Below are 17,018 nucleotides of genomic sequence, written 5' to 3' on the forward strand. Positions count from 1 at the left end.
GATGTAATTAATCTAATATCAAAGTTCACATTTAACAGACAAGTTAGAAAGACCGTTTCTATACCAAATTCAGCAAATACAGTAATTTCAATACATCAAGATAACTTTGATACTTTAAGTATTTGATTGCCCTTTCCCAATTTGGAGAGGGGTTAAATGCTCTCCATTACATATTTGATCCTTTTAAAAATATTTAGCAAATATTTAAATTTCGATTGGGGAAGTTGATCAGTTTGTTTATTTCACACACAAAGACTTAATCCCAAATGTACTGTGGATACCACCAGACAATATTTTCCATCACATAAATGCTGTATATCCACTCTGATGTGATTCTAATATAATATATATACCATTGAATGTCAATGTTTAATGGTTTAGCTTTTCCAGAAATGTGTTTTACAGACTTGAAATATAGAAGGCATTTCATTATCTGAGGCCTTTGAAAATTATGTCAGAGGGATGTATTTTCTTTGTCTACAAATATAAATGTGAAACAAACTTATGGGTTTTGATGAAGTATAACATTTGAACTACTAGCTCATGACATCCAAAGTCTTTATTTGTCAAATGGACTTCCCCCTCTATATTTACACACTGCTGTTTTTTTGGTACTGGTGTTCAATTTGTTTTCACTTTCAAATCAGCAGACAAAAACAAAGAGCTAGCACAATTGAGACCAACAACCACAATGTTTTCAATCATTTGGTTATCAGACCATTAAATGGAGTAGAATAGTGTACATTATTTCTTTCTGCAACATCAGTTGTATAACAGTTACAATTGATATGCACAACTAGTAGGGGCTCACAATACATACAGTGCTACCTGCTGACGTAGTTGTCTGTGATTATGACAAACTTTGGCTAATTGTATTTCCTTTCATCAAAAGCGCAAATAGGGCATATCAGCATGAAACAACTGCCATTTCAAGTTGGCCTTGAGGAAGGGAATTTACTAAATACATTTTTTGTCATCATTTAGTTTTAGTAACTAAAAATCCTGCGTTGTGTGGCTCCAGATGGAGGCAGGACTCTGGCAGGAACTTACATATCTGTGTCATACTTGTGGAGGAAACTATCCCAATAAAAGATTGTGGCGGTAATTTTATATGAATATATTAGAATTTTAATCGATGACAACCTCTCTTTTGATTTGCATATTCAGCAACTTGCAAAAAAACTAAAGCTCAAGTTCTGATTTTATTTTAAGAATAAGGCTTATTTTCCTTTTGAAGCTAAAAGGACGTTTCAGCTACTTGTATGCCTATACTGGACTATGGTTATATTTTTTCTTCTCTTTATTGGCAAGATGTTGGACAGATACAATTATGCAAAGACACTAGACTGTAGTAGATAACTGATCCCATTACTGGGGGGATAATCTTCTTAAATCAATCTGTTGATTTAGAGGGAGAACGAGCACTATGGCAAAGGATGGCAGAAACTGTGCTTAGTTACAATGGTTATTCAACACTATGAATGGCCAAACTAAGATTCCTGGGGTGTCCACCAAATTTGAGCTAGCTAATGTTAACATCACTAGCCATTTTAGACTGATTTCGCTAGCTAATGACAACACTGCCATCAGTCTAAATAATTTTGATGAGGAAGACAATGTTTTTCTCTACTTAATATTTGCCACTTTATTAATGTCAGCATATTTCCAGGCCTCTATAGGGTAATGTAAAGGAAACAGTAATAAGCCCATGTTTAGAATCATGAGCAATATTGAACTTGTTTTTGAAGTAACAAAGATGAAATCCATGAATAGGAGACAGGTATTCTCAACCAAATTGTCTGTATCCTTTATTGCTGTTACAATGTGGAGTTCAGAGATGTGAGAGAACTGCATCAAAGACATGTCTTTAAATGTCCATTTAAATCCAAAAGCCTTATGAAAAGTAAATCCAACAGCTTTATGGACTAAATTAATAGCAGTGCACCAGACATAAATGGGGGAGTATAGAGTGTAAATTGTTCAACCTTGCAGATTTAGTTAATGGCTATTGAGCCGCCAATTTCTGGAACATTTCTTATAGGCTATAAAGGCTACATTTGAAACAAGGGTCCACCAGATCATCAAGTGTCTGGGAACTAGGTTATTGGCAGAGCAACAAGGTTGATTTTGTAACTCTTGAATGCAATTTAATACCTACTTATTGTCAAGAGAAGAACAATGTTCTATCCTCTCTTCTATGGCTCATTAACCACCACTATACAGTAATGTTTCATTGCTAAGTGCTTTAAGGAGTGGCTGGCTGGGTTTCGGTTGAGGAAAACCTATAACAGTTCACCATAATGAGGATTCGGCTGTGATTAACAATTGTATTCTAAATTAGTGTCCTCAGGCTATCGCTGCTGGTAAATGCTACTAATGACACTTGAGAATACAGGAAATTGCAAGTTAATTGCAAATGAAAACAAGTTGTAATTTGTGTTGCCATGGCCTGTGTGGTCCTGCTGTTATAACGGTTCACCAGTATGACCAAGTTGATATGGGTTTGACGTGTCCCTTCAAAGCTAAAAATATGAATTATTATTATTATTACTTTTGTAAAAACACATGCACAGATACACACGGACACAATGAAACATACAAAACATTTCTTTCCGCCCAACTCTTTTACTGGGTACCAAACTAAACATGCATAGAATACAAGACAGCATGATTTATTGAGAACATTTTTATATGATTTCAAGCATAGCAGAGCAGACCCGTTTTATACAGATCTAGAGAACCTGCAAGTACCCTTAAAATGATCCCCACCACTGTGGGCGTACAATCAGAAACAGAACACATACAAAGGACCTCAGACTAATCTCATTCCCAGAATCTTCTGTCCAAATATAAAGAAAGTTTAGTGGAACACTTCAACCAATGTGACCTTCTTTAGCCAATAAGAAAGCAATGAAAAAATCTTACCACGATAGACATTGGTTTTAATCAGCTTAGTTTACCAACTGATCATCTACCATCATATTACCATTATGAAACGTTGCTGGCTCGGGCTAGACTGGGTGTAGTCAAAGCTTTTGTTTACAAGATGCCACACTTACACACATTGTGTATTTTGATTGGCTAAAATTAAAAGATGACAAATACGGTACACTTCCAAAGAATTACACAGTCCCTCTCTAAAGGCCGACTGTAAATGGAAGTTGTTCCAGGCTCATATGAGTGTTTGCAACAGCCTAGGGACAAGGACACCCTCAGAGCAACACAAGGACACCCTCAGAGCAACACAAGGACACCCTCAGAGCAACACAAGGACACCCTCAGAGCAACACAAGGACACCCTCAGAGCAACACAAGGACACCCTCAGAGCAACACAAGGACACCCTCAGAGCAACACAAGGACACCTTCAGAGCAACACAAGGACACCCTCAGAGCAACACATGCACCTCTGTGGGCATTGTACCATCCCTGTATGCATTTTAAATGGCGCCCTATTCCCTACACTGTATTGTGCTTTACTAAACTGGCAGGCCTGGTAAAAAGGATAAGGAAATTTAGTTTCAGCTTAGTAATGGAAGAGAAGAAAGATCTCCAGTTAGGTGAGAATAATGTGGTGCCAACACATGAAATCTATCGTAACGGCTTTATCATTCAAAGCACATGTTTATGTCTTCTTTAATGGATTTTTTTCACTCCAGGAGGAGGCATAAATTAAGAAACTGTCCTATTAAAGGTCATGATCTGAACCAGGAGAAAATGTTATGGAAGAGAAAGACTTGATTATTGCGTACGTTCCTTATGCTTTTTGGATGTTGTGCTTAACAGTTATAAACTCTATTAACATTAACATTTGTATTAATTGAGTATCTAAGCAAATAACATTTGCTTAGAAACTTACAGAAGTAGTTCCAGCGCCTTGACACAACTACACATTTTTACTGGCCCAGTGCACTAACCACTAACTGCCAACCCAAGTTCATATGAACATTGGCTGACACCTTTATCAAGCAGTAATTACTTTGAGCTGCTAATATGGTGGTCTAGCTAGATACCATCCATCCATCATCTTCCGCTTTATCCGGGGCCGGGTCGCGGGGGCAGCAGTCTAAGCAGGGATGCCCAGACTTCCCTCTCCTCAGACACTTCCTCTAGCTCTTCCGGGGGGGGGACCGAGGCGTTCCCAGGCCAGCCGGGAGACATAGTCCCTCCAGCGTGTCCTAGGTCTTCCCCGGGGTCTCCTCCCGGTGGGACGGGACCGGAACACCTTCCCAGGAAGGCGTTCCGGAGGCATCCGAAACAGATGCCCAAGCCACCTCAGCTGACCCCTCTCGATGTGGAGGAGCAGCGGCTCTACTCTGAGTTCCTCCCGGGTGACCGAGCTTCTCACCCTATCTCTAAGGGATCGCCCGGCCACCCTGCGGAGAAAGCTCATTTCGGCCGCCTGTATCCGGGATCTTGTCCTTTCGATCATGACCCAAAGCTCATGACCATAGGTGAGAGTAGGAACGTAGATTGACCCTTAAATCGAGAGCTTCGCCTTGCGGCTCAGCTCTTTCTTCACCACGACAGACCGATACATCGACTGCATTACTGCAGAAGCTGCACCGATCCGTCTGTCAATCTCCCGTTCCATCCTTCCCTCACTCGTGAACAAGACCCCTAGATACTTAAACTCCTCCACTTGAGGCAGGCACTCTCCACCAACCTGAAGTGGGCAAGCCACCCTTTTCCGACTGAGGACCATGGCCTCGGATTTGGAGGTACTGATTTTCATCCCCACTTCACACTCAGCTGCAAACTGTCCCAGTGCGTCCCCTTAATGATGCGTAAGATTTTGAGTACCGTGACGTCACCCGGTATGGCGAAGCCGGGGCCCCACCCTGGAGCCAGGCCCGGGGTTGGGGCTCGTATGTGAGCGCTTGGTGGCCGGGCCTTCCCCCATGGGTGCGAAGAGGATTGGGCGGCAGTCGAAGGCAGGGGCCTAGACAACCCGATCTCTGGACACGGAAACTGGCTCTAGGGAAACTGTAGGTCCTGCATTTGAATGTCATCACTGTAAAAACAAAGTATGCATTATGATTTGTTCTGATTAGACAAACACTTTGCTAGATACAACCTACAAGCTATGTTATAGTAAGCCTAAAATAAAACAGTTTACGGTTATATTGCAATTATTTCTGGTGGATTTTCGAAGTACGCATCTGTGCATGCTTTTTGGGAAAATATGTGCTCGATCAAAACCCCTTGGGCAGTAAAAGAGTAGGGGTGTCCACGATTCTCTCATCTTTTCACTTGATGAAAAAGTCATTTATCGTCACAAATATTGATAGTTATTGTATCAATGTCATTCACTAATGAAAGAAAAACAAAACATTTTGTGCCATGAAATGAAATAGCTTTGCCTGTGTAAAGTTCATATTCAGTGAATTTCAGTCAAAAAAGTTTTTTTGACTATTCCAAGTGGTAAGTTAGTAGATACTAGTAAGCCTATTACTGGCTAACCAGCTGTTAAAATGGCCTGTGGCAAAAGCTATACATTTAATAGATGATATTTGTGGTGGAGGTAAACTTAATAAGAAGTCACTTTTGTTAGTCAGTTTAACACAATGCTTAATGGTGTCCAGCGAAAAAACTTGGGGTGATGTTAATGCGTGGCAAAATTATCTAATGTCAAGGTGCTATACCAACATTGGGCAAATGTATAGCACTGTGGCATAGTGGTTTGAGATACAGCCTCTCATGTGGGAGACCTGGGTTTGAGGCCAGTACAGGCTTCAATATTTATCACTTTTTATTGCGGGCCTGCTGAACTAGGCTTGCCTGGTTCCTTTTCTGGTTATTGGACACAAGTAACAAAGCAGTACAAAACAGTACAAGCTGGTAAGCTGTACATTAATCTCTGTCTTAGATTACAGTGATATAATTTACAGTACCAGTCAAAAGTTTGACAGACCTACTTATTCAAAGCTATTTCTTAATTTTACTATATTCCATATTGTAAAATAATAGTGAAGTCATCAATGCTATGAAATAACACATATGGTATCATTTAGTAACCAAAATAGATGTATATTTTAGATTCAGTAGCCACACTTTTCCTTGATGACAACTTTGCAGACTCTTGGCATTCTCTCATGAGGTAGTCAACTGGAATGCTTTTCCAACAGTCTTGAATATGTTCCAACAGTCTTGGAATTCCCACGTATGTTTAGCAATTGGAGTCTCATCTTAAACCATCTCAATTTGGTTGAGGATGTGTGATTGTGGAGTCCAGGTCATCTGATTTAGCACCATTACTCATTTTCTTTGTGAAATAGCCCTCCTGCAGCCTGGAGGTGTGTTTTGGGTCATTGTCCTGTTGAAAAACACATGATACTCCCACTAAGCACAAACCAAATGGGTTGGCGTATCGCTTCAGAATGCTGTGATAGCCATGCTGGTTGAGTGTGCTTTGAATTCTAAAGAAAACAACAGGCAGTGTCACCAGGAAATCACCCACACACCATCATACCTCCTCCTCCATGCTTCACCATGGAAACCACACATGCAGTGATCATCCGTTCACCCACTCTGCTTCTCACAAAGACAACGGCGATTGGAACCAAATATCTCAAATGTGGACTGGAGAAAAGGACAGATTTCCTCCAGTCTAATATCCATTTCTCATGTTTCTTGGCCCAAGCAAGTCTCATCTTATTGGTGTCCATCCAGGCCCGGATAATCTGTGGCCCCCCTGTTTTGCTTCCCCTTAAACACTGCAAATGGTATATGAATTAGATATGCCCCCCCATTGATAAAAATGCCCCCTCAGTCATTTACTTCCTGGAGCCGGTCCTGTGTCCATTGGTGGTGGTTTCTGTGGGAATTAACCATAAAGGCCTGATTCGTGTAGACTCCTCTGAGCAGTTGATGTTGAGACGTGTCTGTTACTTGAACTGTGAACTTATTTGGGGTGCAATCTGAGGTACATTTATTTGCCGATTTCTAAGACTGTTAACTAATGAATTTATCCTCTGTAGTAGATGAGTCTTCCTCTCCCTCAGCAGTCCTCATGAGAGACAGTTTCATCATAGCGCTTGATGGCTTCTGTGACTGTACTTGAAAGTTCTTAAAATTTTCCAGATTCACAGACATTCATGTCTTAAAGTAATGATGGACTGTCATTTCAATTTGCTAATTTGAGCTGTTCTTACCCGAATCTGGACTACTACAATACAGACACATTTATGGTCTTCTTCATAGCAACCCTTGTCACAACACACACCCAGCAAATGGGCTAAACTCAGTCGAGAAGCACTCACGTGGGGCTCTTAAGTAATTAACACAGGTGTTGCCTAATTAGGCCTTCATGCTATGTAAAATGTCATATCACTCTGAGGAAGACGCACCTGAGCGTCGAAACGTCAGTCATCATTTATTAAAAAGGTTTCTAAGAGTTTGATACCGGCATGATTTCAGATTTTTGAGTGCTCCAACTTCCCCCAGTTTTTTCTAGTTGTTGTCAATGTTGTTGAGCACCCCTCCTGTTTTTTCTTTCATGTGCGTTACCTACTTTTTCACATTAAGAAGGAAATCAATTCCACAAATTAATTAACACATGTTAATTGAAAAGCATTCCAGGTGACTAACTCATGAAGCTGGTTGATAGAATGCAAGTGTGCCAAGCTGTCATCAAATATAAATGTATTTTCATTTGTTTAACACTTTTTTAGTTACTGCATGATTCCATAATGTGTTATTTGATAGTTTTGATGTCTTCACTATTATTCTACAATGTGGGAAATAGTAAAAATAAAGAAACACCCTTGAATGAGTAGGTGTGTCCAAACCTTTGACTGGTACAGGCCTCAAACACTACCCTAAAGGCACTTGATTCTGTATGTATAGTGTCATGCAGCCCTAAGATTTATTACCAACCAAAAGTGTCTAACACCTCATTGTGAACTCTATATTACTGCTGGCTGGTCTTAGTTGACAGTGTAGGCTTAAACATTGGTATGCTATGACTAAAAAGTCAATTTTGGGAAATAAAATAAATACCATTTACAGTCTCACTCCTACTTCTAGTATAAAACTATTCTAGTTATTAATGATGATTTTTTATGGTTTGGTAATGTCTGATATTTTCCTGCCACCCCACTCCTCACTGCTTTCTTGGTTGGAACAGGTCTCTCTTGGTAAATGAGATGAAATAACCTGTATAAATAAAGGTTAATTAAATATAACTAAAATGTTTTTATAATTCTCAGGACCTCTGCTGCTCTACTGATGTTTTCAAATTGAATTATATATACTGTGGCATGTAGACTGTAGAAAAACAGCAAATACAGTACATAAGCTCTGCTAGTTTGCTGTTCATACTGTTGGTAGTAGCCTACCAACAGCTCAGGAAATACACACTCCTGAACAGCATCTGAAAATGCGACGATTTTCTATATACTGTAGAGTGCACTGCTTTTGCCATGCAGCCCAGGTCAAAATGTGTTACGTTTTACTTGATGGCAAGGTTGTCCCTTACATTGTACGTCACAGAGACAGAGACATAGATGTAGATTTAATGTTGATGTAGTCGGGAATGAGAGACTTGTATACTTGCTGAGTGTACAGTTTTATGGCAACTCAGGTGGGGGAATGGATTTGCCAACTTCATGTTTATTGGAGGCATTGGTTAGCCACCTGCTTTCCTAACCTTCAGCCTTCACTAATCCCTTTGGCTGTTTACTCCAACTTATCAACATAGTCATAACCACAGAATGTATATGGTCATAAGCCTTTAAAATCATAGGCATTACTATTGAAGGTGTTCTCAAAGGGTGAAACACAGCGTTGACGTACAATTGAACTACAACAGCTTTACCAACATGTTGAGTCATCTTCCAGTGGTAGGAGTCTTCGCTGAGTAACTGTTTTTTGGCATGCTGTGATCCAGTGTTTTTCTGTGCTCAAGCCATATGTCAGGAAGTAATGACACATGCACATTGTATTTCAGAAGAAAGACAATTTTCTCTGAAGGATAATTGGGCCACTCGGTTTGGAGTAAAGCCTTGCTCTATGCTTGAGCTGCATTGACAGTGTAAGCATATTGTCCACCCGCCTCATTTTGGTGGAATACTTTTGAAAGATAGAAATTGGGAAACTAAATGTTACCTCTGTTCCGAGGGATTGTGCGTGTGTTACCATGAATGTATGAGGATGTGTGTGTATGTTTGGAAATAGGGGCGTAGCTTAAAGTTTGGAGAGTGGCTTTGTAAGGAATGGAACAGATGAATGTCTGCTCCACCACCAGTGAGGGAGGGGGAGTCCATGATCCTTTGCCAAAGCACCTTGAAATAAACCTTGAAGCAAACCTTCATAAAGTTCTGCTAGTCACATGAATGATTTGTCAAGTCTTAGCAATTGTGTGGTCTAGGCAGAATGAACAGAACAAAATGAATGCCATCAAATAGTTTCTAACCACAAATGACAGTGTCACAATGCATTTATTTGAACTTTAAGTTTCCTTCTGCTGTCATGAGTTCAGTATTTTATCAATTCAATACCACTTTAAACATGGAAGTGGACATGTGAGGTGCGAGGGGAGCACGTGCGTAAAAGGAGAGGCAAAAATACGAAAACGACAATGACACGAGAACAGCGTTTCTAGACTTTTTATAACGATGCTCATGCAGTACCACACGCTCACGACAACAACAGGACACAGTAAAAGTGTCCCGTGAAGTGCGGGTGCTGAACAGAGAACTTAAATAACCACATAACAACTGATGAGGTGCAGGTGTGTGGGTGCCCTGCTGCCACCATCTCCAACTGGCGGTTAGTAACCCGGTGAGGTGGCGCGCCGGAGAGGGAGAGAGCGCGCAGCGCCACGTGGAGCAGCCCTCACAGGATATGCTGTTCTTGAGTAAAAAAAGTTGACTGTAATTGATTTACGCAGACCTCCGGCCCCTTCATTTCAGATGTTAAAAGCAGCAGTCAAGCTTTGGTTGGACATTGTGTCAAATTGACGACTAAAGGAATGGAATCCTTTAAATCTTTAAATCCTTGTTTGCAGCACCAAGAGGACTCTGCAATGCAATTTAAAGCAGTTTGTTTCATGCCCTATAAGTACAGACCAATACAATTATCCTGTGAAGAGCAGGAAAATGACGATGTCTGCAGCCAATTTCATTCACTAATTCTTAATCCACTACACTGATGGGGATGTTTTAAAAAGCATACACACCAAGGACATTTCTGGAACAGGGCAGGTGTGAACAGAGGCCTCAGGTAAATCATAGGCACATGTGTATATATCAACTCTTTACACAACTGTATGTGTTCTAATTAGGTTATTTCAAATCAATGGGCCTGGAGTCCAGTATTACTGTATCTTCCAAATAAAACAATCATCAGAGTAATTAATCTTTGTGAGGTTCTCTGTCACTGTAAAGAGCTAAATGTCATCAGACCATTTAACGTTTTCTCTAGCTTAATGTAATTTTGAGCATGCTCTAACAAGTATGCCGGTGTTTGTATCGCCACTCAAGTTTGATTGTTTTCGTCAATGTGAGCCCCACCAGAGCAAAATACCTCACTGCTGCTGGGGGTGATTAACACGACAAAGTATTGCAATTCTTTACTACAAAACACTGGCAATAAACATACAGTACAAATTTTCAATTAACAGGTGTTCCATGTTAAAGGTTTATTTTAATGCATTACAGTTGGTATAAAGAGGGTGACAAGCTAGGGCGGGAATACAGTTGACCATTGTTAAGTCAGCACGGTTGTAGTATGCATTATGGCAAGAACTTTGAACGTTTCTTCAACTGCAGTCTCATAACCCATCAAGCGCTATGATGAAACTGGCTCTCATGAGGACCGCCTCATGAGAGGACAAGAAAGGAAACCCAGAATCACCTCTGTTGCAGAGGATAAATTCATCATACGTTTTCCAGCCTCAGGAATTGCCAATTAATTGCAGGCCAAATAAATAGTTCACAGAGTTCAAGTAACGGATGCATCTAAACATCAAGAGAGAATGCCTAGAGTGTGAAAAGCTGTCATCAAGGTTACTTTGAAGAATCTAAAATATTAATGTATTTTGATTTGATGAACACTTTTTTGATTGCCACAATTCAAAATAAAAAAATTCCATAGTAAAACTAAAGAAATACCCTTGAAGGAATAACTTTTGACTGGTACAGCATATGCCCCTCTCTCCAAATCATTACAGATGGCCACTCTCCAAAGCTATCTGGGCTAGCATATAAATCTCAGTCAGCTTTCCTGCATCTTCCCTCAGTTCAAACATAAATCCCAACCTCCGACAAGGCCATACGCTTAGGGTTCGCTTCAGAAACCACTCCCTCGTCCCCTATACCCCCTGCAAATCCTCTTCCAGCCCCTCCACTCTTACAAACCAAACAGTGGAAACCCATAAAATGTCAACTGGAAATAGTAAACGAAAAGGGTAAAAACAAAGGGATTGAGGCATCTGTCGGAGAACAAAGAACATCTGCGTAGATGGAGACAGGCGGTCCCCGGGCTCAATGAGAGACAATATGCGCCTGGGGCAATTACTTCCACACAGCCTCGTTCACCAGGAGGAAGTCATCTGGAGCTGGAGCCATAACTCTGAGCCAGTCCACACTCCCAGACAAAACCCTGTGAAGAGCGAGGATGCCGGTTGGGCCAGGGGAGACATATGCTAGCTAAAGAGCCTGAGTGTTTTTAACTGACCCGGTAATGGACTGCGGTCGCCATCAAGGTGCATCTGCTGGAGCCCGTGTTTTATGGGCCGGGTCTTATTGTGTTTCTACTGACGTTGTGTGAGTAAAGGCTGTAAGGTTCTTATACAAAGAGGAGACCTAAAGTCTGCAAGCCCATATTTCAGATCAGTGAAAAACTGATGGTGAAAGGCCACAGAGCTGATTGTGGCTGCTGACTGCTTCACATCTCTCTCTGACCCACAGGAACACATCTACAATTATTTTTAAACCATAATGAACCACACCAATCATAGTAAAATAAAGAGCTACACAGCAAATTGGCCAGTGCTAGCTTCATTGTTGATTTTTCAATTATTGTGTTAATTAGGTTGTGACATTAATTTGTTGAGTATTAAATTGGTAAAGTAACTCCTGAGGTTGTGTTGAAAACCATAATTTTGTGAGAGTGTGATTGTTGTATAAGTTATATTATGTCAGCTTTAAGTGTAAAACATTCCCAAACCACTCCTGTCATTAAAATGTTTCCTGCATTCTCATTGATCGGTTCATTGATGTTACTGCATGCAAAATAAAATCTACCATTCAAAGGTTTGGGGTCACTTAGAAATGTCCTTGTTTTTGAAAGAAAAGCTAATTTTCTGTTTACTAAAATAAATTAATTAATCAGAAATACGGTGTAGACATGTTGGTAATGACTATTGTAGCTGGATACAGCTGCCTTTTAATGGAATATCTACACAGGCGTACAGAGGCCCATTATCTGCAACCATCAGTCCTGTGTTCCAGTGGCACGTTCTGTTGGCTAATCCAAGCTTATTAGGTAATCGATCATAAGAAAACCCTTTTGCATTTATGTTAGCACAGCTAAAAACTGTTGTGATGATTAAAGAAGCAATAAAACTGGCCTTTTGATTAGTTGAGTATCTGGAGCATCAGAAACTGTGTACTCAATTACAGGCTCAAAATGGCCAGAAACAGAACTTTCTTCTGAAACTTATCAGTCTATTCTTGTTCTGTGAAATGAAGGCTATTCCATGCGAGAAATAGCCATGAAACTGAAGATCTCGTACAACGCTATGTATTACTCCCTTCACAGAACAGCGCAAACTGTCTCTAACCAGAATAGAAAGAGGTGTGGGAGTCCCTGGTGCAAAACTGAGCAAGTGGACAAGTAAATTAGTGTTTAATTTAAGAAACAGATGCAAAAAACACCAGTCCCGATGTCAACAGTGAAGAAGCGACTCCAGAATGCTGGCCTTCTAGGCAGAATTGCAAAGAGAAAGCCATATCTCACAATATTGTCCACAATACTGGACAATAAAAAGAAGAGATTAAGATAGGCATAAGAACAGACACAGGACAGAGGATAATTGGAAAAAATTGTTTTGGACAGACAAATGAGTTTGAGGTGTTCAGATCACAAAAAAGAACATTTGTGAGACACAGACCAAATGAAAAGATGCTGGAGGAGTGCTTGACCCCATCTGTCAAGTATGGTGGAGGCAATGTGATGGTCTGAGGGTGCTTTGGTGGTGGTAAAGTGAAAGATATGTACAGGGCAAATGGGACTCTGCAACGCCATGCCATACCCGGTGGACTGCGCTTAATTGGAGTCACATTCCTCTTACAGCAGGACCAAAAGCACAACTCCAAACTATGCAAGAACTATTTAGGGAAGGAGCAGTCTGGTGGAATTCTGTCTATAGTGGAGTGGCCAGCACAGTCACCGGATCAGTTGTGGGAGCAACTTTACTGTATCGTACATAAGAAGTGCCCATCAAGCTAGTCCAACTTGTGGGAGGAGCTTCAGGAAGCATGGGGTGAAATTTCTTGTGACTACCTCAACAAATAAACAACTAGAATGCCAAAGGCCTGCAAGGCTATATTTCCTCTTCAAATTAATTTCATGTTTGTTTTCATTGGAAACATGGACATTTCTAAGTGACCCCCAACTTTTGAACAGTAGGGTATATCAAAATTTTATTTCTTAGGTTAAATCACGGGAGAAAAAATATTCAAACAAATTTGCAATTTCTTAAACTCAAATGGTTACATAGAATTGTTCTAATAGGGATTTTCAGTGACATTTGTTTAAACATTGATTCTGGTAAAATATCAATCCTATTGTTATTAGACCTTCAGTGTTTGACACAGCTGAACATACAAAATTGCTAGAGAGACTGAAAAACAAGCTTTGTCTAAGTGACTTGGTCCTAAATACTTGGTTTCCATAGGCATCTACGGTGCCCTCCATGATTAACGGCATCCCTAGTAAAGATGAGTAAGCAAGAAATGGAACCAGGCAAGACTAGCACGATTAGAAAGAATGAATGTTGTTGCCCTCACTGGATTCAAAATGGGGTCTTCTATGTGACAGGCGGTGTCTTTAACCACTACGCCACTGAGCTGTACAGTGTTCTGTGGTCTGCCTTCATTGTTAGTTAAAACAATTAGTCGTAACTCCACAGTTCTCGAAACAAATTCCCTACATCACCTAATATCTCAACCAACTACAGGTATAACAGGGTTGATACCCTACATTAAACTTGTTCAATTAGAAAGAGATTGGGACATACTACCTCGTCATACAATTGCGTCTCGCCATTAGATCATTTTGTCATTCATTAACTACTTGGAATAGTCATAAGAATTCAGCAATTTCTAGCGAGACTGAAAATCTACTTTACACTGCTAAAATTATTTCATTTCATGGCACAACAATGTAAGTTTTTCTTTCATTCGTGAATGACATTGATACAATTACTATCAATATAGGTCAAGTAAAATGACGAGAGAGTCGTTGGAACCCATCCTCTTACTGCGCAAGAGGTTGTGGTCTATATTACCCTAAAAAGCATTCTTGCATGTGCACTTAAAAAACCCAGTAGAAATAGTCACAATATAACTGCAAATAGTTTTATTTTAGGTTGACTATAACGTAGCTACAGAAGCTTGTAGCCAGCAAAGTTTTTGTTTTTTCCGGAAACAAATCATGATGCATACATTGTTCTGTCAGAGGCAAGGATCAAACATGGTTCGTCATCAAGGCAGTCCATGTCTCTAACCACTACGCAATTTAACAATGTGCAGTCAGTCAGTCAGGCACTCAGTTTGAGACATTCGCTGTTCATCTTTTGGTGAATTAGCTCAATGTCACAGCAAAAACATTACAAACATCCAACCTTTAATCAAAGTACATTTATTCTGTGAATTTATTTATCAAGAAATAATTATATCTAACAAAACAATGATGAGGACCATATAGACTCATTCACAGCTTTACTGTATATCCTGTACAGCCATCTGCAGTTGTGGATCCAGACAGGGCCATAGGGGAGAGAACAAGCAACATATGGCACAGGTCTGTAATTCATTGAGCACGGTGGGACAGAGGCCTGCACTAATTGACTATCTAACGTCTGCACAGCCGACACTTTAATCTCTGTTGAGACCTGCAGGCCTCATATTTACCCTATAAATCAGAGAGAACTTAGAGCTTTGAGGGAGAACGAATTGGCCGCAAGTTACAAAGCATCACCTTTCTTCCAAAGACCAGAGGAATCTTTGGGCTGTGTCCTAAATGGCATCAATTCCCTTAACAAAGCTCTGGTCAAAAAAATATAACACTACACATCAAAGGAGTCATTAAGGTTACCATATTGGACTTGACTGTGAGGTGTCACATGGGAAAGGAACCAGTGAGGTTGAAAGACGTCAGGCTTAGATCCAACAGACATCTAAGCCTGACGTCTTCTACTCTCCTGTAGTGAAAAGAGACCACCGAATATGTTTTGCTTAAAATAGTATTGTAGGTGACAGAATAGACACTCAGTTACTTTGCAAAATCTGGTGCATATTCTAAGTGAAATTATTTTGTATATTATTTATGTGGTTCTTGGTGTTGTCTGGTCACTGTGCAATCAAAGTCTTGGGCCATTAATTATAAAAAATTGATGGTTAAATAAATGAAGTGAAAAAAACTTTCTTACCAAGTCGTACATCCATAGTGAAATACTGTACATTCTTGAAGAACTCTGAATAAATTACATTGCCTGTGGTTCTGTATTCAATGTAACCAGGTTGTGAACTTTCACAAATTTCACAAATTGGGTAGTCAAAATCTGTATCTGTATATGCTCTAAAGAAAAAACTATCAAAAACAAAATAAATGTTTGCTAAGGTTAAGGTTAGTGTTAGGTTTAGAATAAGTGTTAGGGCTAGGGAATGGGTTACCATCAGAGATAGGATGAAGTTTAAGGTTAGGTTTAGTTTTAGCAGATATTTAATTGAAATGTTATTGAAAGCCTATATATATTCTGCAAAGGGGTTGAGGTATAAAGCAAAAAGAGTGGCAAAATACAACTCTGGAAAAGATTAAGCAACCACTGCAACTTTTTCTTTCCTTTCTAAAAAAGGAAGGTTTTGAGTGAGGAACAGAAAGGTTAGAATTGTGGCTTCTAAAATGATCTGCTAAAATGTGGCTTCCATAGTGCCCAGTCTCTTTATTAGGCTTGTCTTTCTCTTTTGCAGTAGCATTAGCATTGAATGTAACATGATGCTTCTTATTGAAATGTGACTGAGTGAAAATAATGTAATAAAATACAATCAGCTGAAGGTATTAGCATTGACTAACATGAAGTGAATAGGGTTTTGGCTGAGATGTGATAAGCAGGTTTAATTATGAATACAGTGTTAATTAAAATTGTTGTGCACAGTGCGGTTACAAAAGGTTTAACATCAATTTTCAGTTAGGAATCAGACTATGTGTACACATTGAAAGAGTGCACATTGTTTATTTAAACTACAGTGGTTGAATTTATTAGTGAGAATGTCCCACAAGTCCATTGAGAAAGTGAAAGAAACTTGGGATGATGGGATGGGGGCCGGTCACTGATGTAATGAGAGTGTAGAGGGAGGGCCCCTCATACGCTGTAGGGGGTGGTCTCCCCAAAGTGCACTGTTAGAATGTATTACTTAGAGAAGAGAATAATGGGAATGTTTGGTTCTTTGGAATCCCCGGCAGAAAGCTGGGATGAATGCACTGTCTGTGTCTCCGTCTCCCTGCAAGCACCCCCCTAAACCATAGTTCAACTGGATAGAAAATAAGCACTGAAACACAATTGGTTTGTGGCTATTAAGCATTTTGTTGTCACTTTTGTGGTGGCAACCACTGGGAGATAATTCCCTTATTGTTGAGAACTGAAAGATCTTATTTTGATATTCTGTTATTTTCATTTAAGAAAATGGTACATAAAACATTTAGGGTATAGTACAACATGCCCTAGGGTGCTAACTTTCCCTACAGTATAAAGTTTGCTTTATTTGCTAGAAAGAAGTGAAATATTGTAGC

The sequence above is a fragment of the Esox lucius genome, chromosome 21, assembly GCF_011004845.1.
Source record: "Esox lucius isolate fEsoLuc1 chromosome 21, fEsoLuc1.pri, whole genome shotgun sequence".
Classification (NCBI taxonomy): domain Eukaryota; kingdom Metazoa; phylum Chordata; class Actinopteri; order Esociformes; family Esocidae; genus Esox; species Esox lucius.